The sequence below is a fragment of the Trichoplusia ni genome, chromosome 1, assembly GCF_003590095.1.
Source record: "Trichoplusia ni isolate ovarian cell line Hi5 chromosome 1, tn1, whole genome shotgun sequence".
NCBI lineage: Eukaryota > Metazoa > Arthropoda > Insecta > Lepidoptera > Noctuidae > Trichoplusia > Trichoplusia ni.
The window spans coordinates 20,757,413-20,781,836 of NC_039478.1; the positions used below are offsets into that span (position 1 = coordinate 20,757,413).

At 33.7% G+C, this 24,424-nt stretch overlaps 1 protein-coding gene across 1 annotated transcript in view; it reads left to right on the forward strand.

The window, feature by feature from the left end:
- LOC113498817 overlaps nt 1-24,424 on the forward strand; it is a 71,570-nt gene that overhangs the window by 23,139 nt on the left and 24,007 nt on the right. The window contains exon 2 of the mRNA XM_026878962.1: nt 1,064-1,091. The gene's annotated coding sequence lies outside the window, so the exon portion shown is untranslated. The remainder of the gene's footprint in view (nt 1-1,063; nt 1,092-24,424) is intronic.

Genomic DNA, 24,424 nt, shown 5'->3' on the forward strand with positions numbered 1-24,424 from the left:
GCTTTAAAGTTTAGGAGCTTGTGACGTAACGATATGGTAAAATTTATACTCAATCGTGACGTCACGCGTAACTTTCATTCACTGTAATTTGGTCAATTTATGTTTGCGGGACCAATTTAAAAATACGTATCCATTATTATATAAAAAACTACAAGACAGACACTGCAAAAAAAAATTGTCATCATCCCTATTCAACTCAATTCCTTTAGGGATGTTTAAATCGATGCCATGCCAACAAGAAGCATAATTATAATGAAAGCGGTCTTTTAGAACACGTCGTAAAGAATATTATAACATTTAATAAAGATTTATAATTAACGCTTTATTGTTGTCATATATTAAAGTAATAAATTGCTTTGTTTACTTATTACCCGTGTAATTAATGTTCAAACTCCAGTTGACGTCTACATATCACTCATTTTCCTGCTTGCGTGTTAATTATGACGTTAAGCTGAAGAATGTTTATCTTGTGCTAAAATATGCGAAGAAATTATAACTAATTAAATACATTCCTATTTGTCACGGTATACTAGGCTGTGTGAAAGAAAAAGTGTTGGTTCATGGAAATAAGATAATTTTACTAGCCGTTACGATTAAGCTTAAGATCAAGAGTTATTTTTCGTTCACATTTTGTCAATTTAAGGTTATTTATTCGTCATATATTTCTTTGTTAAGTATGTCCAATTGCCCAAATAGCTTAGCAATATTGGTATGGAGATAGCAAACATCTTAAATTAAGTTTGGGCTACTTTTTTCTGTGAAAGAATACTATTTTCGTGAGATCCGCGGAACGCAATTAGTATGTTTTAAATAAATTGGTATATGTTTCATATTTACACTTTTAACTGTTGTAGTATCACTATCTATCTTTCTTTAGAGGCGTTATAAACGCAACATTCAATTTATAACGGCAATTTTAATTCAAGTGCCCGAGAGGGTCTTTATTTTACTAATTTATCATAATATCGTAGCTGTATGAAACACGTGAAGTACAATTAACGATTGGAGAATTTAACTCTTTTAAATTATGTTTTTTTATTAATTTAATGTTTTCTTTTTACAGATGACGTAATAAAGCCAGTGATCAAAAGGTAAGAATTGAGATGACATATTTTTATAATTTTAATTGCATATTCATTAATATTATTACTACATAAATATTTATCCATTGCGATTCTGCGCCCTAGCTAATTTTTTCCTGCAAAACGACGGTCAATTTCATAAAATGACATATGTCAAATAAATAATTCGCATTACATTACGAGAACGAAATACAAATAAATCATCAATTTGACAGAATTATTGCATTCATTGTTGTCAGTTGCCAGCATGAAAACTAATGTACCTACAGACTTCCTTCAGCAACAATAAAAATACATTAAAAATACTATTAGGTATTTTTAAGGGTTCCACAACCACAGGGTAAAAACGGAACCCCATTACTAACGTTCAACTGTCGGTCCATTTGTCCCCTGTTACCAGGCTGTATCTCATGAACCATAATAGCTAGACAGCTGCCATTTTCAGAAACGATATATTATATTTTTGTTGCCTCTATAAGAACAATTAAAAATTGAAATCGATTTTTAGCAACGGATGATACAATCATAAATGATTGACCATTTTTTGTCTTTGTGTTCTCATAATATATGTTTTTCATTAGCCTGTCCGTCTCGCACTTGAACATTTTTTAATGACACTTGTTTAATAACTTTATAAATATTAATGTTAGATGACAATCTTCTAGCCTTTTGTCATTTGATAGTATTGTGTAAAAACAATGAGATTTTCGAGTTAATTCGAAATTCTTATTATTCCCTTTTGACTGTTACCTACTGGCTGAAAGCGGACATTGTCGTAAACGTAATGGTTATTACCGTGGAAAAGAATAAACTAGATCTTTATCTGATTGTTTGTTTCACCAAAAATATTAGGTCCAAGCAAGTGGTGATGAAAACACTTACAGATGTTTGAGATAGAGATTTTTAAGTGCGTGGCTTAATTGCGTGAACATGATCAATACTTAAATTGTTTGTCCGACTAGTTTAAGACTTAACCGGAGAAGGGTTACTACATTAAAAACCTTTAAAACTGGAAATAGTTTGTGATACTTATGACGTGTATAATTCTGTATAAACACATATTACATTATAAACATTAACAAAATATAGTACAAACTACCTACGGAACTATTATTTTATTAACTTTTAGAAAAATTGGAATACTACACAAGTCATTATACAAAACCCTTTATCTATCAATATTACACATCGAAAAAATATCCATCAATTCATTTTCTAAGAACCCGGAATAATACAAGTAAAATCTGGGTCAAAATACGTCACCTTAGTTAAAATCTCTGCATCTTAAAACCACGTGTTTCCTACACTGTTTTAAAACATCGCTTCGAATGGACTTTCAATCCCGAGCGACATTCACTTTCACCGCGATCGGCAGTTATTAAAACATTTGCTTACCAAGCGATGTATTTAATTCTGTATCTTCTCTGAAAAAAATATGTTTATAGTATAGAAAAGTATAATATTCTTTATTGCACACCACATAATTACAAGATTGGATACAAGTAAACAGCCTGCTGCATGGTGCCACAATAGCTATTCTTTAGATAAGAATTGTTTTTCGTTGTCTGAAATTAGCTTCGGTGCTGTTCAAATCTGGTGATAGGTTTGAAGCTGAACAGGACTGAGATAGATACGGTGATTGTTTTTAAGGAACCTTACGTAAGATAAAGATTAATTTGGAGTGTCCATAAAACTCAATCTCTTTAATAACACAGTCGATTTCATTAAATTTGGTCCCAAAAGAACTGTGTATAAAACTAAAATAAATTACGATATTTTACTTATGCGCAATCGAACTATGCGATAAAAGAATACACGATGATTTGTTTAAAAGCGCAAATTTTCAATTGTTTTAACATTCTGCGCTTTTGACAATCTTTGATCGTTTGTGATTTTGCGCTTTTGAAGTCTTGCTCCTAAACGGTTGACTTAAGATCCTCGGCACCTTTTGTTAGTTAAAACAAATCTCAATAAACTATATTTTATTCATTACAATTTAGGCATGAATTTCTGCATACCCACATCTACTTGCTTTGTTAATTAAATAGAGCACTCAGAACATTAATTTCGGTTGACTCCGACTAATTTATAGATTGGATTAACACACACTTAGTGTGGGGACTTATACTGTCTGGCTAAATGTCACAGCATTAATTAATCCTAGTCACTAATCACGTTTTATAGCCTCTCCACTTGTGTTAACATATGGAACAGAAGAGTAAATGGAAACGTCTCTGTAATGTCGCAGTGGTAGAACTAAGGGGCTCTATTTAGGGTGTATTCCGCTTTGGAATGAGCGTATGAAGGAAGTGTCAGTTTTTTTTCCTTTTTCCCATTTGTTTATCGGGACCACGGTAACCGTTTCAGACCCTCCCAGGGAGAAATAAGGAAGGAAGGAAGGAACAATATCTCATAGATTTTTAACCACGACGCAAAAAGAATGTTACAAGTTTGACATGCCTGTCCATTTGTTTGTCTGTCCAAACGAAGCTTATTGTGAGGGAACCGGTACACTGTGACTTTGACACTAAGTCAGTGACACACATGATCGGCATCTCCTAATAGTCACACACCCGTTACCTGAGTTCCTCTTCACTTCACTTGTCTCTTCTGTGTCAGATCTTGCAATATGTAGTGAGAAGTAAGACAGAAAGCAAATACATTACTCTTGGTATTCTAAGTACTTTGCCTGTTCGTATTATATAGCCTAGCCTAAGGTTTAGAACATTGATACGATCAGACATGTTTGATACCATCACGTCAGTTAAAAGTAGAGATAAGGGAGTTACCGGTACATATTGTTTGTGTATATAATTCGTTATGGGTTACTAATAAATTTAAAAAAAAAAACTTTTTTCTTGGCATACATACCCAATAACCTGTCCAAGGATGTCAATAATAAAAATCGTAAACTTAGAAAATCAATCAGTAGATTTGACAAATAAGCCTTATTATACACTAGCTGTTGCCCCCGACTTCGTCCGCGTGGTTGAAAGATATAAATTAGGAATTTTTGAATGGAAGCCCTCGACGATGAATATTTTCCCCCGTTTTTGCCACGTTTTCCACTGTATCTTCGCTCCTATTACTTGTAGCGTGATGTTATATAACCTAAAACCTTCCTCGATTAATGGTCTATTGAACACAAAAATATTTTTTCAATTTGAACCAGTAGTTCCTGGTATTAGCGCGTTCAAACAAACAAAAAACTCTTCAGCTATATATATGAGTATAGATATATTACACCTTTAAAAAAGTCGGGTGGCAACGTTTCTATACCCAGTACCGAAAAATAAAAACATAACGACTTCCATCTTCATTCAAAGACAAAAGCAAATCAAACCTCACTTCCACCACACTCGAAACATCTACAATCACCTTATCTCCAAAGCGACCCTGAAAATTCAGTCAAAGTGAAATTGAATAAACAAGTCAGCAGTAACCAATTCTTTTGAGTGACGTCAGCAACTTTTACTTGTGTGCTGTTTAGTTAGTGCTTAAGTCATTGACCTTTATTAGTGACTTGTCTTCAGGTGACTGACCTCGTTTGGAGACGTGTCTAATTTGACAATGGTAGGTGTGAATGTGTGACGCGGTTTTTTTCGGTAATGTAAAGTGCTTGCTAGAGTATAGTTTAGACCGTGATCGTGAAGATTTTACTTGTGATATATTAATTGATTTGTATTTCTGTAGCAACAAATACTAAAAATTAAAATCATCTGAGAGTAATTTTGTTCTTGCATCTTTTTCTTTTTCCTATTTGTGCGGAACCCTCGATTTCACCAGTCAGGTTCAGAAGTACATTATGAAATAAACGAATGGAAAAATAGGTTATTAAGGTTTTTTAAGCTGAAGCTGAAGATAAAATACAAATTAAAGAGAGCAAAATATCTTTAACAAGATTATTATAAATTTTATCAAAATTGATGAAATTTCAGGAATTAATTAGATTACTTGTATATTCATATTAAAAATTAACATACAAGAGAATTGGTACATTGCTGGTAGAAATTTTCTTTTCATTAACTTTTTATTCGATTTTGATGTAATGTGGTGATTATGATGTAAAATGAATTAAATTTGTTCAAACTCATATCTTCGTGTAATTACTTTTAAAAGGAACAAGGGTTTAATATTTAATCTTGATATTCATTAAATAAAATTATGATACCTATAAGTATTTTTTTCAATTTTTTTCAGTAGTAAGTTGCAAAAATTAGTCATCGTTCATTCCTCCATCTAAAATACATGGTTTAGCTAGAACCGAAAGCCTCAAAGCCAACCTCAAAATAACTCCGAAAAAGGATATGTTTGCAAAAGAATTGTTTTAAATTACTCATGAACAGGTTACACAGAATAAGTGTTTTACGCAACGGAAACTTATCTAAGAAAACAAAATACAATACAGTACTGAAACGAGATAATCCTTAACATTATTATTCTCGAATGTAACCAACGAACAATGAAGGTAATGGGGTCCAAGATTGCAATGGTGTGGGAAAGGGTTAAACAAATAGCCCAAGGGATTCAACCTTGGAGTATGGAAAGAACCATCGGAAAAGCGTGGTTTAAAAGTAAGCTCTACGTTACATTGTGTGAAACAGGCTTGACTTTGAAAATTAAAACGATGTAGTTAAGTTTCTTTGGGGTATTAGAATATGGATTATTAGTAACTAATTTTTGGACTGTCAGGTTGAAGGTGGTTTTAAATTCTTGTGCGTCTGATAATTCTATCCCTCTGGCCGACTTTCTGTCTGTCCGTCCGACTGTCACTAGCTGTATTATCATGAAACGTTATGGCTAGGCAGCTGAAATTTTCGCAGTTGATTTATTTTTGTTTCCGCTTTAACAAAATATCGCAATGTAAGAAACTATCATCGCTACGAGTCATTTTACTACCATTTAAAAAATTACTTGTTCAGCAAACACAATTCCCGTTTCATTATTTCCACCTATTTGCATTTCTGCTGTTTCATCCGTGTCTTTATTTGCTCCATCACTTCGTTCGTTGCATACTCTTGTATTTTGACCGCATTTACAAGAGCCTCCATCGGCTTCATTACGTTACAAGTTTCTAAACTCATATTTCCATTTTCCTTTTTGTTCAAAAGTATGTTATGTGTAAGCGGCTTGAGAAGAACATTAAGGTACTTTATGTTACCGTATTTTGTATTCGCTTGTGTTAAAAATGTTTGGGTTGCTGATGAAGTATTATGATGCCTATTTAAGTACAAAGGATAATATATTGAGTAGTTCCATAAATACTAGTCCACTGGTACTTAAAGTCCTTTTTTTATAATAAAGTACTAACATTGAAACATAAATTGTTGACTCATCCAGTTTCAAAAAAAAAAATACTAGTTACAATTACAGCCCAATACTATTATCGAAATTGAAATTGATGACTAGGCCAAAACGTGAGAAAAATTACTAATAATGATATCAGAACACGGGTAAGGTTCAGAAAAAGACATTGACTAGGTAAAATACCAACCCAAGCTTAAGAGCTATATGAATTGCTAGAAAGGAAGAAATCATTGACTCCACTACATTTTTTAGTTAACAAATTTTACAAAAAAAAATGGAAACGAAATCCTCAAAAGAACAATAAAAATAACTGCTACCAAAGTAACTTTATTGTCAACCAAATATCAAATTTAAAACATTAATTTTCTCAGAAGATATTTTATAAGAATTTTAGGACCATTCACATCACCGCCAGTTATAAATTCCCATTACCTGCCACACCCGAGCTAAGTGGTTCACACACTTGACGTGTCCCGAATAAAGGTAGCGAGTGATAATCTAATTGTTATGTAAGAGCTTGCTTTGTACAGCTTTTTGCTATTAAGTTGTTTGCTAATACTCCTTGGGATGAATAAAAATATTTGCTTAGTAAACAGGATTTCTCTTAGGGCAATATAGGATCTTAGTTGTGCTTGTAGAGTTAAGAGTATATTCTTTATGCCTATTGCCAGGTTTTTTAACGACTGACATGGAAGGAAATCAGTACGTGTCGCAAGTGTTAAACATACTTACATATTTCTAAATCATCATCATCATCATCCACAGCCTTTATCCTCCCACTGCTGGGCATAGGCCTCCCCTTTCTCGTGCCAATTTCTAGGGTCCTGTGCCAGCCTCATCCAGACTCGACCCAAGACCTTTTCTATGTGTTTCTAAATACATACTTATTATACATAAACTACACCCAGACACAGAACAAACGATCGTGCTCATCCAACAAAGTTTTTTCCTGGTTGAGAATCAAACTCACGACCTCCGGTATAGCCATTTGACCAACGCATTGTGTCGTTTCCATGGTAACAGACCTACATTAAGTGTTGGTTCCTTGCATTCCATGAAACACATATTGCTAAAACAATTACATTTGACGTTGAAACTGTTGGAATACCTCCAAGAATCACCAATGACTTGTTTATTTGGGAACCCCATACAAATACCATCTATCTGTTTCGAGAAAAAGGTTTGCCAAGGGTAACAGCAAACTCAATGTCGCATACCAACTATTTACTAAATATATCAATATACTATAGGTAGTAGGTAGGTGTATCAGGATATTTTGAAAGACATAGCATTTGATGACAACAAAAAAGGTTTCCGCTTTACTTCCTCTAGGCTTCTATTCAAACGGTTTTTTTACAATCGTCAACGTCGATAAATAACCATAAGATAGGAAATAAGGTTTCTTTTCAGTAAATCACGTGACTTTGACTTATTATAATATCAAGACCTCGATTTACTGAAGAATTTTGCATTGACGTTAACAATTATAGCAAAAGACCGTGTACTTTCTGGAAGTTTTTCTTCAGACCATCGTTTTAACTTAGTCAAACAAATTGTCGATAGATCTCACTAGTTTCTTGACTGGATAAAACCAAATATAATTTTAGTTGCATAAAAATCATTCATCGTTCAAAAAGTTATGTTGGTTTTGCTGATTGATAGCTATAAAAACGTGTGTGAAATGTAACATATTCCCAAGGCCATACGTTTGAATATTGAGTCGAAACTCATACATATAAAAGCTGACATTATACGCAAAACAGAAAGGGATCTGTATAGGACCCGAAAACGATCACAATATAAACTTTATAACCGAAGAAACACAAATAAACAGGAAGTTTTCCGATGGAAGTATTACGTATCTCGTACAAGCATGTCAACAGCAATAATCAAACAATGATTGCTGTTAAATTATTAATTTTGACTAGGTATTACGATGACAAATTTAAAGCAACAAACAAATTTGTATGCCAATTATTGCTTGAGTGTTACAAAAAAATAAAGAAAGAAGATTCAATACGTATTACGTATATTATAAAAGCAGCGCGATAGCAAAAAAGTGCAATAGTTTCTACCAAATCGCAAAAAATATCACCCATTCCTAAAACCTGCCAAAAGCAATTGCAGCAAAATTCACAAATTTTGTTTTTATTAACCATAGCTTTTGCAAAAGCGAGTTACGTTATAAGACCAAAGTACCAGGGCAACAAAACTAGGATGTTGTAAATGAGCAAGCCGAAATAAAGGTGAACAGTATGTAAATGTTTTCGGCAAACTCTATCAGATGAAATGTTTGGGTTCATGAGGTCCCACCGAATTACTTGTCGCGAAAACATTTGAGAAATAGGTCTTTTAAAGGAAAAGTTTTAGAATAAACGTCAGTGTGTTTTTAAACTTCTTTTGTGGATCAAGTAGTCTTATGAATTTATTTGAGGAAAGTTGTAGGTGCGTTTTTAGTATGTTTTTTCAATTTTTTATTAATAGTTAATTATTGGTGATTTTTACATTTATTTAAACAATTTAGCTTGTCTCCTTTACATTAGGCTTTACTAAAAACCGGATGGCTTATAATAAATACTTACAACAAGACACCTAGCGCTCAGTGGGTTTGACGTGGTGTTCTCCAACATTTAGCAAACCGACCAATGGCCATATATTTTAAGCTTTACAAAAAAAAAATATAATTTTCATTAAATAACATTTTCGATACTGATAGTAAAGTCTTAGCATGAACTTAGAACTTTTAACTCCTACTAAGCTATGAAGCTAAGTAATTTCATTTTCTTTTTTGGTAAAAGTTTATTGAAGACAGTTTTTCAAGTTTATTTTATTGGAACAAAGTCTAATCTGCAACACAGCCGCATTAAAACACCTAAATAGTATATCTACATCGTATGTGACTCAACGCACAATTACAAATCTTCATACTACACTTGAAAACAATCATCATCATAGAAAAAGGTTTATTGAAATCTGTAAATTTAATTAAAACATGCGATGCAACAAACAAACACTAAAATTTAATACAAAGCCACAAAGAAAACAAGACAAAACCAAGAAAAAACCACGATCAATTTCCAAAACATCAGATGCATGTCTTTAATGTATTCCATCCACATATTTTCCATTATCTTTTAAAAGTAATACTTACTAAGTATTAAAACTAATGTTTCGTAAACCATTTAGTCTGAAGGGTATCAGAATATTACACCGAAAAGGTTCAATGCGTGCGTTTCTATTTGACGGGGTTTGAAAGCTCGAATCAAATGCTCAGTGGTTCTCTAATGAATTGATATATGTGATCAATTTGCACGTACCTATCCAGGTACTGGTAAAATTGATAATTCGTGATACTTAAATAGGGAAATTAACAAAATAATCTATTTAGTCCTTATTTGATCTTTTATCTTGTAAACAAAATGAGGATGGATGGAGAGGATGATCTAAAATCTCGTGTGACGTCTTTTTACTAGCCAGTGACGTTACTAGTCGCCACTACCACATTTAAATGCTTTTTGTTTTCCTGATTTTTAGAGATGTGATAGAATGAAAAATTGTTATTCCATAAGACTATGCAGATATAAATTGTCAGATTTAGGCCCGATTTTTCAATCGCCAGATAACTTTTATCTGAGGTATAAATATGTCCGTTTGACATATTTTCTATACAAAAGCTGTCAAAACGTCAAACATATTCGTCGAATAAAAGTTATCTGGCGATTGCAAAATCGGCCCTAAGTAAATACGTTCTTCGTGTGGTTAGTGACATACATTGCTTTGTTACCGAAGCTACTGCTACCAACTTGTACGGTAATCGATTATTTATCGATTCTAATTCTTACACTTCTGTTTCTCCCCACGGAATCGATTATTTCTGTTTTATTCGAATTAAGATTGAGTTTGTGCTCTAGAATGTGACACTAGCACCAATTCGTGCCGTAAAACGACTTGGAAATACGTTCAATCGACAGCTATCAAAATTAATAATACTCGAGAGTCGAGCGCTATTTATTCTTGGTTTAGGACAGTAGTTTATATCAAGACAGAACTGAGAACCGAATTAAAAACAGAAAAATACAGCATTGTAAGGTTGCTGCTCATATTTTCCTCCAAGTCACAAATGATAACTTAATTTAAAATACCTTAATTAGTGTTTACCAATAAGCATGTTACCACTAATAATGAATCGTAAGGCTTATGTTTGAAACATGAAACTACTAAACTACTCTTTCATAGATAAAAGGCTATAGTATCAAATGACTTTGAATGTACTTATTAGTCTATCATTTACAATTGCATAATATTATGTAGAATTAAAATCAGACCTCAATTACCAATTAATGCAATCAAAATCATTGATTTTAAAAGTACCTATTTATCCTGTTCTCCCATCACCCTTATCGTGAGGTAAAAAAACGTTACTTGGAGTATTGACCGCTACTTAAAGTGCTAATGGTCCCGCAGCCACGATTACAACACTGAGGATACCATGATAGAGATTATTTAAGAGACTCTCGGATCAATTGATTTGACTGCACTGATAGCAAAGTGGTTGAGGTCATCACGCCAAACCCACTGTGCGCGACGTGTCGCGGCTTCGATCCCCGCGTAGAACAACCGTTTGTGTGATCTATAAATGCTTGTTCTGAGTCTGGGTGTCCTTGTGCATGTGAATTGTATGTTTGTGAAACACCCCGCGACACAAGGATTAAATTCCTTAATTCCTCCCGGAGTCGTTTTTTTTTTAATAAAAATTTTTTTTTTTTTTATTTCAATCAATAAAATCAATTCATCAGCTCAGAAGTTTTGAGGTAACAAAATAAAAACCTCTGAAAACATAAGAGCTTCATCCATTTTAAAGTCGGTTGAAAATAAAAGGTACTATAGTTGACCACACGTTTGTGTATTTTTCTACTACCAATTCTGCCAACTCCTTTACAACAAAGACCGTTTATGCAAAAGTCGCTGCTTCAACAAAATTCTAGTTTAAAAGGTTTCCAGTCCAAGGAACCTTATATTGTTATTTCTCGTACGAACATTTTAAGTTAAATCGAAGGAAAACATTATTCTATCCTCTCCCTTTGAAATTATAATTGTGTCCAAATGTTAAAGCGTTTTTTAAATGCTTTTATTAATTATTTGTTTCATAGAACCGATGATACAATTAGGATTAAGCAGGAGAAAGCACACATTAGCATAGTATTTTTTCCAAGTAATGTGATTTTCAAAACTTTTCTCTGGAAGCGATGTGTACAAAAAAAATCGAAGCGTTTTCATGCAAAAATATGCATCGGATGCAACAATACTCTTATGTACGCGAATCGAATGCTCATAAAAAAAAATTGTCGAAACAAATATCATGAGCACTTATAAAAAAACAACTTGTTATCCCACCCCATGGTCACCCTACCACTTATCCTCGCAACCATATTATGAATAGTAAATACAGTATAAAAGAAAAACGTATTTGTATTATACTTGTTGCTGTGCACACAATGTGTGGATAATGTACACATAGCTTTAATATTAATGCAAGCTTAGAGACCGCAGTTTCCATGAAATTGGATTTCTCCCTCCAGAATCGTCGCGCTGTGCTGGTACAGACACTTTTATTTGATATTTAGAGTATTCGATATAAGTGAGAAGAAAATTGCGAGTCATTTCATTCTTCGCTCTTTGTTGGATCCATTTTCAAGATTTGGTCGGTAATTCCTTTTTTCCTGTAATGTGTGTGAAAGGGAAAGTTGCAATGGAAAAACTTGTTAAAGTTTCTAACAGTATTAGAAGAATAAAATTGTGTTACCGAAACTAAAATCTCCAGTTTCAAGTGAGCGTCTTTTAGACACATGATATCTTTAAATCTATGACTAGTGATACGATTTAAAATATAGGAAACCGTTCAAGCAAAACCAAAAATGTTTATTTTATTATTTTACAAGAATTAGATAAAGCCTTTGGAACGGGTATAACCAACGACTCCACGAGTGTCTAAATATGAAATGCCTCAATTAATACCGAGATAAATGTAGGTTAAATAACATACTCGTAGAGTCGAGATAACTAGACAATTTTATAGATTCTTTTAAGTCAGACCTAGATATGATTGGTCTTTGAAGCGTAAAGCATAATCCGTAGATGTTTTCTTTCAGACCAGAATATGTTGAGATGATAATAAACTTAAATGGAATTCTAGACCGAGAGTCTAAGGAATTTTTATGTGCGAAATTGTGAATAGCTGGTTATACAGTGAGATAATATTTAGGGCAGTAACCCAAATGTTAAGATAGTCAATAGTGTGAAGGAGGTTTGAAAAATATCCATAGGACTTAAGTTAATATTTTGAGAATAATAAGTCTATAAAAATACGCCTTAATAAATCATTATTAAGATGTATTTATCGGGATCGCCAGACCAGTGTCAGACTGAACCGAGGTCCTTAATCAGAAGCTGACGCGACGGGCGAACGAGTGAAATTGATGTCGAAACAAGTTGTTACAATAACTACAAATATTATCTTAAGTCTATTAAACTTAAACTCCACAATATAAAGAATCTGTCAGTTATCACGCTGGTATTATTACTTCACTAACGCCCATACCATTGTTATATTAGAAACACTTAAACGAGACCGAAGCTAATTAGGCTATAGAGACTGGCAAAAATACCAAATTCACGTACTCCTATTCAAAAAACTGTCCAGTGCTTCTGTGGCATTTTCAACCAGCGCCAATATTGTCCATTCACCACAACATAAAACTATCTACAACTTGATCTAACTTTTGCAATTAATCTTTCGCAGTTGTCACTCCATGTACACTTATCACGATAGCTTGCGATTCTCGCTGTTAGTGTGTACAGTTCCTTAGCGTAATGTGACCCTCGGCGGTCGTTACTCGGACCCCAATCTTAGGTCCTTGCAGAACGACTGCTGTTGTGTGATAACTGGCATTACGCTTATTACTAGACCACATTGGGAGACGTAACTACAAATATGGGCTGAATACGGGGTGTGTGCAGATTTTATAATAATCCGGTCCTTTATATCTAGGTCGTAGGTTATTCCAAAAGAAGAAATACAATTATTCATGCAAAGTCAGGCTGCACAACATTGATCCTTCTCTTGAACGACTCCAGTACTTATTTAGAAAACATCCATTCGTGGATCACATGAACGCTTGTCCTAAGCGGTGATCGAACGCCTCTGTGTGTCTGTGTGTTTAGCGTAACAACTTCAACCATTAGGCTATCCGAATTACTGAACTGTTTTCTGTCACATGCCTCTTCCCACACAGCGAAATAGTCCTCAATGTTTTTTTTACTTGATAATTTATCAAAATAATTACAAATCTGTTTCGGATCCATCTGAAAAGACTAATTTAATTTTAGTTATAGTCTACTAAAGGTATTTTTGATAATCTATTTTAAAAGCTGATAGTTTTGGCATAGATCCAAGCATGAATATAAGTAAAATCACTTCTATATACGTCATACCTCCTCGTACATACTTCATTTAACCCAAGATTGATTACTATAGGTCTCTTAAGCTATCTTTGGCAAATCCTTTTCGGAATGAAATTCTTAAAATCAAAATTGACCATTATTGTGCCAAAGTCAAAAACAAATCTGAAATGTTTCAAATTCATCAAACTATCATTTTACTATAATTATATTTCTTAGAGATAAATTGACAAACAATTCACTAAGTCTACAGTTTATGGATATCTAAGAAATTATATTTGAACAAAGCTTGACTACGGAGCTTACGTTGGTCATTATTACCTACTAATTTTTCTTAAACTTTTTTATAACCATGCAAATTAAATCTCAGGCTATTATAGAAATGTACATATCACCGAAAACTGTGATTTTGTGAGTTAACTTTTATCCCATTTTAAGTCTCTTACTGCATAATCGAAGATTTCTCCCCTTATCTTATGAGGCTGCGCTCAAAAAGAACTTCAATAATTATAATTAACCAACCATCTCACACGGTAGGTACTGCATTGCTTAACATCTCGTTGATTTAGTCTACACCTGGTACACAAGTTCAGTAAATACACGTTCTGAATATGATAAATTAGCATGTCACATACAAACCGTGCGGACTTACAGAATGCAAATGGTTTTGCTCAATGTACCAACTGGGTCACATAATTAATTGGAACCAGTAATATTGAAATCTGTTCCTGAATATTGGTGATAGCATTTCTGGTTAAATTTATTAAGGTTAGGTAAATAAAGAACCCTATTTGAAGCTCCGCAGTCCGTCCGTCCTGCTAAACCAGGCTGTATCTCATAAACCGTGTTGGACTAGACAGTCAAAATTTCTACAGATGATGTATTTCTGCTGCTATAACAATAAATAAACGGAAACACAATTGTTCCCTTCATTGACTTGTCACCCTTGTGAGATGTATTTTTTGTCATCAACCTATTTGTACGTCGTTGTCGAGAGTCCGTCTTGCACTTGCCCGGATTTGAATATTTTATGTAATGTAACATAATCTCTCTCTACATTATCACTCTGATAATAAATTTTCAGGCGAAAAAGTTGCAATTCTAACCAAATTTTTAGGGTAAGTTTCTAATAGGATAAGGATTATCTAAATCTTTCTAGCTAAGGAATCTTCCTTGGCTGAGAAATCAAGGTTATACTACTGTAGGTCATTGTACGAAGGTCAGTGGCCGCGAAACCGTCAGTCGTGCGGTTTTCAATTCGATTAGGTTAAGTAAAAAGGTTACTGGGGTTTGATATAATAGACGTTTCTTGTAAGATGTTGGATTCCCGGTGATGATAATGTTCTAGAAAGACTTTTCTGACTGGGTAATGTAGCTTACACAGGATATGTTTTATTTATTTCCATATCTTTATTGATGGGACTCCAACAAGGACTGTATAATTTTTTACCTACAATTTTGGACAAAAAGATTTTGTTCTACGTTCAACGCCTTCAATTACAAGAGGTATTCTAAATATGGGATAAACCTTCTTTCCAGTTGTATATTATTTATTGGTTTGCTATTCTTTCTATATTAGGTATATCCTAAACTTTTTCGAGTATGAGATGCATCTAGCAATGTAAGGTTTACTCTCGTCTTTATTACTTAAAAATTTAAACTGCCCTTTTTTGTCTTCATCTGGTGTAGCTATTTCTTGCACAACACTTTAGCAGAAAAAAAACTACATTCGTTGATTATTCAATGGGCTCAGCTAAAACACTTTTGGACACTTCAGCATCTATAGCCATTACAACAAAAAATATCATATCAACCATCTTCTTAGTATATTCAAAGTACTTCCAGACAAGATCACAACCTTGTAACTCGTTACAAAAACTTACGTCACGTCTACAATTTCATTAGAAACTGTTCGAGTTCACACGGTGACAATTGCAGCTTTTTCTAACTTCTTATAGCTCATAATAGCTATAAGTTCTCATAATACTGCTCTGTATTCACATTGACTTCCCCTTGCATTCCTGAGACTGTCGACTTTCATTCGCATTTTTTGAAAAAGATTACATTTTAGGTATATTAAATTCAGTTTTTGTGTAAGAATTGAAACGGAATGGACCGTAAATGAGAACTAATCTGTCTCCTGTCATGGTCTGCTGGTACAGGGTAGAAATATTTCGAGCTTTGTTTTCTTTTCTTTTGAAAAACTAAGTATTTTCATTCTTGTACCGCTGACATCTCAGAAACATTCAAATCTCATGTTCAAAACAGAATCGTAACAAGAACAAGGGTCATACTCCCGACTATACTTATAATGAAAACAAAAATAATTACATGATAGCTTTGCTCAAAAGGGTTTATTAAAGCAAGCCATGATCATCCTTACGCAATGATGATATGAGCAAAATTAATCATGTATTTTTTTTACATCACAATACAAAGTAATTAATTATAATTGTTGCGCGACAGCAAAACTGATTGGTAACTTTACACGACTGCTATTTCATTATTACTCTTAAACAATAATTTAACAGAATTAAAAAAAATCCACCTTATAATATATCTTCACTAGTTGTTGTCCGCGACTCCGTTTGCGTGGACTTCAGTTTATAGCGTTCGGTGGTCCCCGTTTTCATGGAAATACATCCCCTTAGTGATCTTATAGCTTTTACACACCTTTTCAATTTTCCCTCGGGAACGGGATTCCAAAAATCGGTATAAAAGCCATTGTCATGGAAAAGAACATAGGCTACTATGTTCTTTTCCATGACAATGGCTATATGCATGATAAATTTCATCCAAATCCGTTCAGTCGTTTTTGCGTGATTGAGTAACAAACATCCAAACATCTACATTTATAATATTAGTAAGGACTACCACGCGGACGAAGTCTCGGGCTATATTTAATATGATAATATTTGTTTAAGTTGGGGACTATATCCTGAAAAATTGTAAAACACATTTCCGTACTACATCATTTACACGATCAAGAATCACAACCAAAAGCTTTAGATCAAAACCGAACCCATTTCACTTTATGCTCGAATAATCCATATTTCCTTTGGGACTTATTTATTTGACAGAAAAATACGAAAGGGATTATTTAAGAGTTTCCATGTTAAATATGGTGGGTGATTCATGGTTTTAATGTTATTTATATTTTCATCACGTTCGTTGGTATGAGGAGGACCTCGTGGCTCTATAACTGCATAAATAGATTGATCAGAGGTTAAGGCTACGCTTGACGCGGTTGCTCCGTGGATGGGTGACTATCATTGTCATAAGGAATTAATGCGTGTTTCGGAAGGCACGTTAAATTGTGGGTCCCGGCTGTTATTCATACATCTTCGACAGTCGTTAGAGGTAGTCAGACGCTTAAAAGTCTGACAACCAGTCTAACTAATGGGTATCGTGTTGCCTAGGTAGGTGAGGAGGTCAGATAGGCAGTCGCTAATTGTAAAACACTGGTACTCAGCTAAATCCTGTTAGACCTGAAGCCGACCCCAACATCATTGGGAAAAAGCTAGGATGATGAGGACGTTCGTAGGTGTGAACCAGATTTTCGTAATGCCTTAGGTACTGTACGTCTATTTATTGCCTATTTTTTGATGACTTCTTGAGACAGGTTTCCCATATTCTCTTTATTTGACCTAGAACTTGTTCTTTTTGACAGATTTACCGTAAAACGCCTACTTGTGACCATAACATTTGAATTTGTTACACATTCCTCATCGTTTTCTATTTTTTATATTTTGTCACTTATGTTTATTTTATTTGTTTTGGCAAGAATCTTATCGGTTAGGTAACAAATAAATTTGAGGGTTTTTACTCTCAAATGACAGGAACAACGGTTGCTACTCACTTATCAGCATAGTTTCACCGACTAGTGACGTTGTTAGCCCCACGAACATTTGTTTCATCATCTTTAATGCATTTCATCTTTGTAATTTTAGTTGTTTTAATTAAATAAAAAAAACTCTTCCAATATATCTTAAAAAATCTACTTGACGGACTTATTAAATTTTGTTTGCCTTTTTTATTTTAGTAAAAAGGATAAATGTCACGACAGACATCAATTAAACTGATTCGAATAGAAATACAACAATATCACAAAGTCAAAAAAATACTGTTGCGAGAGAAAATTAATCCAATATTAAATAGCCTTTCACTCACCAAACATTCAAACAATATCATGTTTCATTTGGCGACAAATGCATCCAGGTTAAGATTGAATTCTATTAGATACCTAATACCACCTTTATATCCTATTCTGACTAGTGACTATCTGTCTCACCATTCTCAAATCCCACATAGCAACATACATTAAGCATCCTAACTACCTCACTACCAAGAGCACACACACCAAGCAAAACTCAATTCATTACCAAAAACAAAACACAACCGTTATTTGCGGCCATGACCTCAAATAACTGAGCTTCAGTGAAAGTTCCCTGTCTACTTAAAATAACTCTTTGTATGACTTCTCTCATATGTTATTAGTTGTCAACTCATTGAGAAGCCTTTGATTTGTGCGGCGATAATCGAAAGTCAAAAACGTATTTGAAATTGGGAACCAGTTTAATGTGACCCCCTTAGTTGATGAAGATGCTTAGGTCCGGGGGTCAAATGGTATCTGGGTATGTAAAAGTATAATATTAAAAAGGAAAGGATCTCTACAGAGATTTTTGGACGATGTGTAATCAGTGTGAATTTGAATGAAAGTAGTCATAGTATAGAGATTTGGTTTTGGAAGACCATAACTTTGATAGTCTTCAAATTAAACTATTTTTATATATTTTAACAAATGCGGCGCAAAATCCTGGAAATGTCATATTTAATGAACATCTTCGGTTTCAGGTATGTCCCGAATAATGTGAACAAGAGATTTAGAATTGCGTAAGTTAAACTTAAAACAAAGAAGATTAAATTTGTGAATCCAGGAATTAAAGATAGCTGCGGTTGTAAGGTTTTCGGAATATCGGTATAAATCTATAGGATATGTGTTTTTTATTGATTTGATAGGTACTACAAATAAAATTTCTATTGTTTTCTATTGAATTTTCTATTGTTTATTATGTTTTCGTGAATACTAATAAACGATCTTAATTGTTACGACCACGATATTATCTCTTCGAACTTTAAAGAGTTGCCAGTTTCCAATATTATATATTAATGGCAAAAGAAAACCGACAAGATACTCTTTTAAAAATAAAATGTCGTGTACATTATTATATTAGTTGTTTTAAAAAAGCAACTTGTGTTAGCAAAACTTCCAAATGGGTCAACAAGCCATCCAAAAAAACAAAACTAAGGGAATCCGTATATTTTACTTAAACTTCCGCTGTTAATACATAGTCCAAAAAGGAGCATTTAAGAAAACTTATAAAAAATAAATATATTCTAGTTCCAATTTCCTCTTTTTCAGACCGTGCAAATTCATTTTAAGTAACAAATTCTTAATTTTCGAATCCTGCTTTCCCCACAATAAAACCAATATTCGTTACAAGTGTAAACAGAAAGTCACAGGAGAGACGCCAAGGCCACTGTGTTAAGACAACACGGCTCTCTATGCAAATCAAACAATTATCATGACTTGAAAACTGTGAGAGAAACTCAACGTCACAATGTTAGGTGTTAACATATATATAATTGTACTAAATGTCTTTATTTCACTGCAACTAGTAAGAATATTACAAAATCGAAAGTATAAGAAGATGTGTTAATGACTGTGACTGTGTGAATAACCTTTCATACTTTTATACGCAAAAACCGCTGAACGGATTTAAATTAAACTCGACAGAGATATAGATTATAATTTGGAATAACAAGTAGATAACTTACTTTTTCTTAGGGTTCTGTGCTCAAAAGGTAAAAACGGAACCCTAAGCTACTGAGTCTCCTCTGTCTGTCCGTCAACAGTCTCAAAATAGATAGTCGAAAAGTTGAATAGATAGTATAATAATATATTTACGAATATTCTGGAATTTTTAAACGTTCTATATACTAACATAAATAAATTAAATTAATATTTACATATGGACCAGGTGCACGAGACTCTACACGTGATCAGAAGGCTGGTCTATATTTTGCCCAAAGAATTGCCATACAACGTGGCAATGCAGCCAGCCTTCTGGGCACGTTTCCCGACTTTGGCAGGGATGAAGATGTCTCTTTTGACGCTTTGTAAATAATAGTTGAATTTTCACAGATGATATGTTAATGCCTTCAAAAATAAACATCAAAGTGAAGCAACAGCTGTTACGGTTATAAATTGCATGAGTGACCAAGTTTTTACCTTTCTTTACCGCACCCAATCGATTTGTATCTTCAACCTATTTGTAAAGAACCCTCAGAGTCGCGAGTTCGACTCGCATTTGACCAGTTTCATTAATATTTCTACAAATATGCTATGCCCAACAGGATCCATAATTGTTCCTACATCTAACTTACTAACTATCAAATGTACATTAAGGAAGCTAACAATATTGAGTATAGACTTGTTTATTATGCGTATTTGTTTAATTACCCGTTATTTATAATACGTATGTTTATAAGGCTATTAGAAAGCAGTGACCGGCGCACGCATTCCTAATCATTAATTTGCATCCATTAGCATCGCATGGTCTTGTGTCATTTGCAAGAGTTTAGACTACAGCGATAGTTAAATAATTTATTTTTGGTGTAACAAACAAATGCTTTATGAACTTACTCTAAAAGTTTTTTCCGAGCTATTCTCTATTGAATCCCTTTTGAAATTGCATAAACAGAGTCATGGTTGCATAGTTTTAAAATACCTGAAAGAAGCCTACCTGAAAACCGAGTGTTGACATTTTAACTGTATTAAAAAAGATTTGTTTCAAATTTTTGACCTTTCTAGTCTTTTTTAACTTGCTCTTTCCAGGGTAGTCATCCATTTTTCGTTTAAGGTTAAAATGTAATCAAAACTTTTTATTTCTAATTAGTCAACTTGTAACAAAATTTTATCCAAAGTTTCTCAGCAGAAAACAAAATATGACTTAACCTTGAGGAAACCGTAGCTTTACCAAACCTACTCCATGACAACCTGTCAAAAAAATCTACTAATTAAAGAAGAAGAAACATCGCAAAGTTTTATTATAACCTCCTTTTCCGAAATAAGGTTATCACCCTACCCTATTTCGGCGGGACCAATAAAAGATCCCCAACAGTTTGGAAACTCATCAGAACACACTTAGACGATAACTATAGTAATGGAGTTTATATTATTTGTTTTGCTTCCTATCTTCATGTCCATTTAGTAAACCTCATTAAGGTGAAGCGAGAAATCGGTCAATTTGCAATACATTGCCGTTTATGATATATCAAATTTGATGACTTAGCTATGCAAGTCCGCAATGTATTGCAACATTCTCGATATTTCTCGCTTTGCCTATACAAGACTTTATAGCATTGGTACTGCTTAATACATTTTCAATAGTATTTTTTGTAACGGAAAATATTGGTATTTGGCTGAACGCGGTCACTGGAAGCAATAACCATAATTTACGAAAAGTCTAGACGGCTGTGATAGTTATTTTTAGGCTCTTGGCTTAGTCTAAGGGTTTTTTTTATAAAAATATTAATGTAATAGTGGAGCTGGTAAGATAATAATAATAGCCTATAATGTTCGAATGCCTGGCAAAGTTGTCTTTCCATAGAAATGACGATGAGATTTATCATGCATGCTTTTTGAAAGTTGTTCAGACTGTCACTCCAGATTCCAAATTTCGGCATTTGTATTTCCTCTTCTTTCTAATTCAAACCAAGAAATACTCCACGTAGTACTTAACAATAGAACTAAATCTAAAAATAAAAGCTACAATAGGTGGTTTAAATAATGCGATTGTATTCCCTCTATTTCCTTCACTGTTTATCGGAGTCATTATTTACGAAAAATCTTTGAAGGTAGTTAACACAAGCCCTAGTGCACTGCAAGTCAACTTCATGACCGCTAAACGATTACAAAATCGATTTTCACAACCCATCTCCAACGAAAACGAAATCACAAATGCATTAACGACATCCCCACAAACATTAACTATAATCTCGCTTATGTAAGCAACATTTCACCAAATACAATAAGATTTAGATTTATTTCTCATAACATGCAAGTTATTTCCATAATTCACTGAGGAATGACCATTATGGACAGCTGCTAGCAAAATGGCCACATAAAACATTTTAATTGGTAAACTTCTATCGGAATTTAATTCATAAAGTCTTGTTATGAGATAACTATTGGTTCTGACCGGAGTGGAATTTGAGGTCAATTGGTAAGCTTTTATTTTGTTCAACAACAACGAATTAATATGAAATAATGATTGAGGTTATAGATGGTGTAACAATAGAGATTCCATGATTAGGAAAGAGGACGAAGTAGTAAAAAGAGGTAGTGCAAAAAGTAAATATAAATTAGAACTAAAAAGGTTTCAATTTATCTTTATACTAGGGCAGACAGGGCCGCCCCGTGGTTTTCTCCAAGGAGTTATTTTTCTCGCTAGAAAATAATAATAGTGGTCTTTGTATTTTTGAAAGCGACATATGTATTTCCCAGGTTTACGCGAATATTAGACATTGAAATAAAACTACTCTTACGGATTTTATCGCGCTTTTATTTTAGATTTTAGTTCCCGACATATGAATTGTTCGACACGCTTGGTTTAACATTTCATGAATTTAAAATACTACCGCAACCGTAATTGTCAAAGACCTTGGACTGATTACACAAGATATGATGTGTTCATTCACAAGTTTCTATTATATGAAACGGATATCGGAAAACTACTTATCAGTTCAATTCCTTTCTCTCGCTACATGTTATAAATTATACCGCTACTCCTCTATTCAAGTCATGTCCAAGCAAAAGACTGGTCCCCAGGTAGAGCAATAAGCACTATGCGTTATTTATATGGACAAACGGTGAATAATATTCCGTTAAATGGTTTTGTAGATAACTGTTTAAGAACGTATTCACGCGTATTTCACGGCAAAGTCCCAGAGTCCTTAAACATGAGCTAACGCGGCGCCAGGGATGCGAGTTCCGTGTATGTGTGGAATCGTCAGCGGAACATGAAAAGCAAATCTAAGAATTAAGCAGCAGGCTTTTGTCGCCTTGACAGTTTGTGACAGTGATAAAGCGAGCAGAAGACTTCACAATCAAAACGACTAAAATATTTTCTGCAAACGGTTGTCTGATATTTGGTTGGTTGGCTTGCAATTCTTTCTTAGCACGAGGTGCAGCTTCAATCCCAAATAACAACACGTAACAGTAACCAGCTATCCTGAAAAGAGACACCACTATCAAAAAGTGAAGAAAACCGTCGTGAGGAAACCTGGATTCTAAATATAATATATTGGAATCTCAAATGCATCCATTAAATACCAAATCTTTCCCTACATGGGAAAAGGACATATGGTCGGTAGTGGGATACATATCTTAGTTTCATGAAATAAAGCTGATATTTTTGTTATCATATTTCTTGCGCTTGGAAACTAGATACAAATCAAAAACCATAAATAAAACATCAGCGCTAATGTCTTAACTTTGGAAGAAACTTTCTTATGAACTAAACAGGTTGCTACCGTACTCCGAAGGCCGAGAATATAACTTTTCATTCCTTGTCAAAAATGCAATCGGCTTCCTGAATCTTTTCCCCTTCAATCCGTTTCCTCGTTTCATAAAGCTGAAGTATTTAACCTTTACAATTTTTATCCGGGAGATAAAAGTACAAAAACTCAACATTTCGAACTTTACAAAGAAAAATTACTCGCGGACAAGGAAAAATTTTGAAGCCTTTTCAAAAAGTTCGAAAAGCTGAAGATTTCTTTAAGATTACAGTGATGTTAAAGACGGTTTAAGACCCGACAAAGGGTTTTAGAAGTAAAGATTTATTTTTTAACAGATAATATTTTCTTTTTGTGTGTATTCAGAGATTTTTAACAATTAAGCCACTCGCTCACTCGCTCGTAATAGACTCATTTATTGTAGGCCTAAATCATGACTATGACCTACCAATGTCATATACACATTTGAGGAGATTTCTGTCATCGATATTAAAAAAAATACTTTTTATGTGTGGATACTCAAGACAAGGATTCGTTGATCAAACAAAGGCTTGTCCTACACTCAGATCGAACCCGCGGCTTGCCACGGTTTTGTTTGGTGTGGTTACCACAAGAACTTGGCTAATCGTGCAGACAAAACTAAATCGGGCAACCGCCACTTACACACGTAAAAATATCACTTCGATAAGATGTCAGATGACCACAAGAAACATTTCATCATTCTAACAAATGGTATACAAAACTTTATTTCTCATGTTTTATTCATCAAACCACTTCAGCTAATTCTTCTTAAAACATTTAAAAGCAACCCTCTATTAAAGTTTCCTGAACATTACATGAAATTGTAACTAAACCCGAGTACAGCTGCGCCGCACAAAGCACAACTTACTCAACATTTTAATTCAGCTCTTAAAAGACTAAAACTTCAGTACTACGCTACGCGGTATGAAATTATATTATTTTAATTCTGTGTTACACTGGAAGTGTTTGCTAAATTA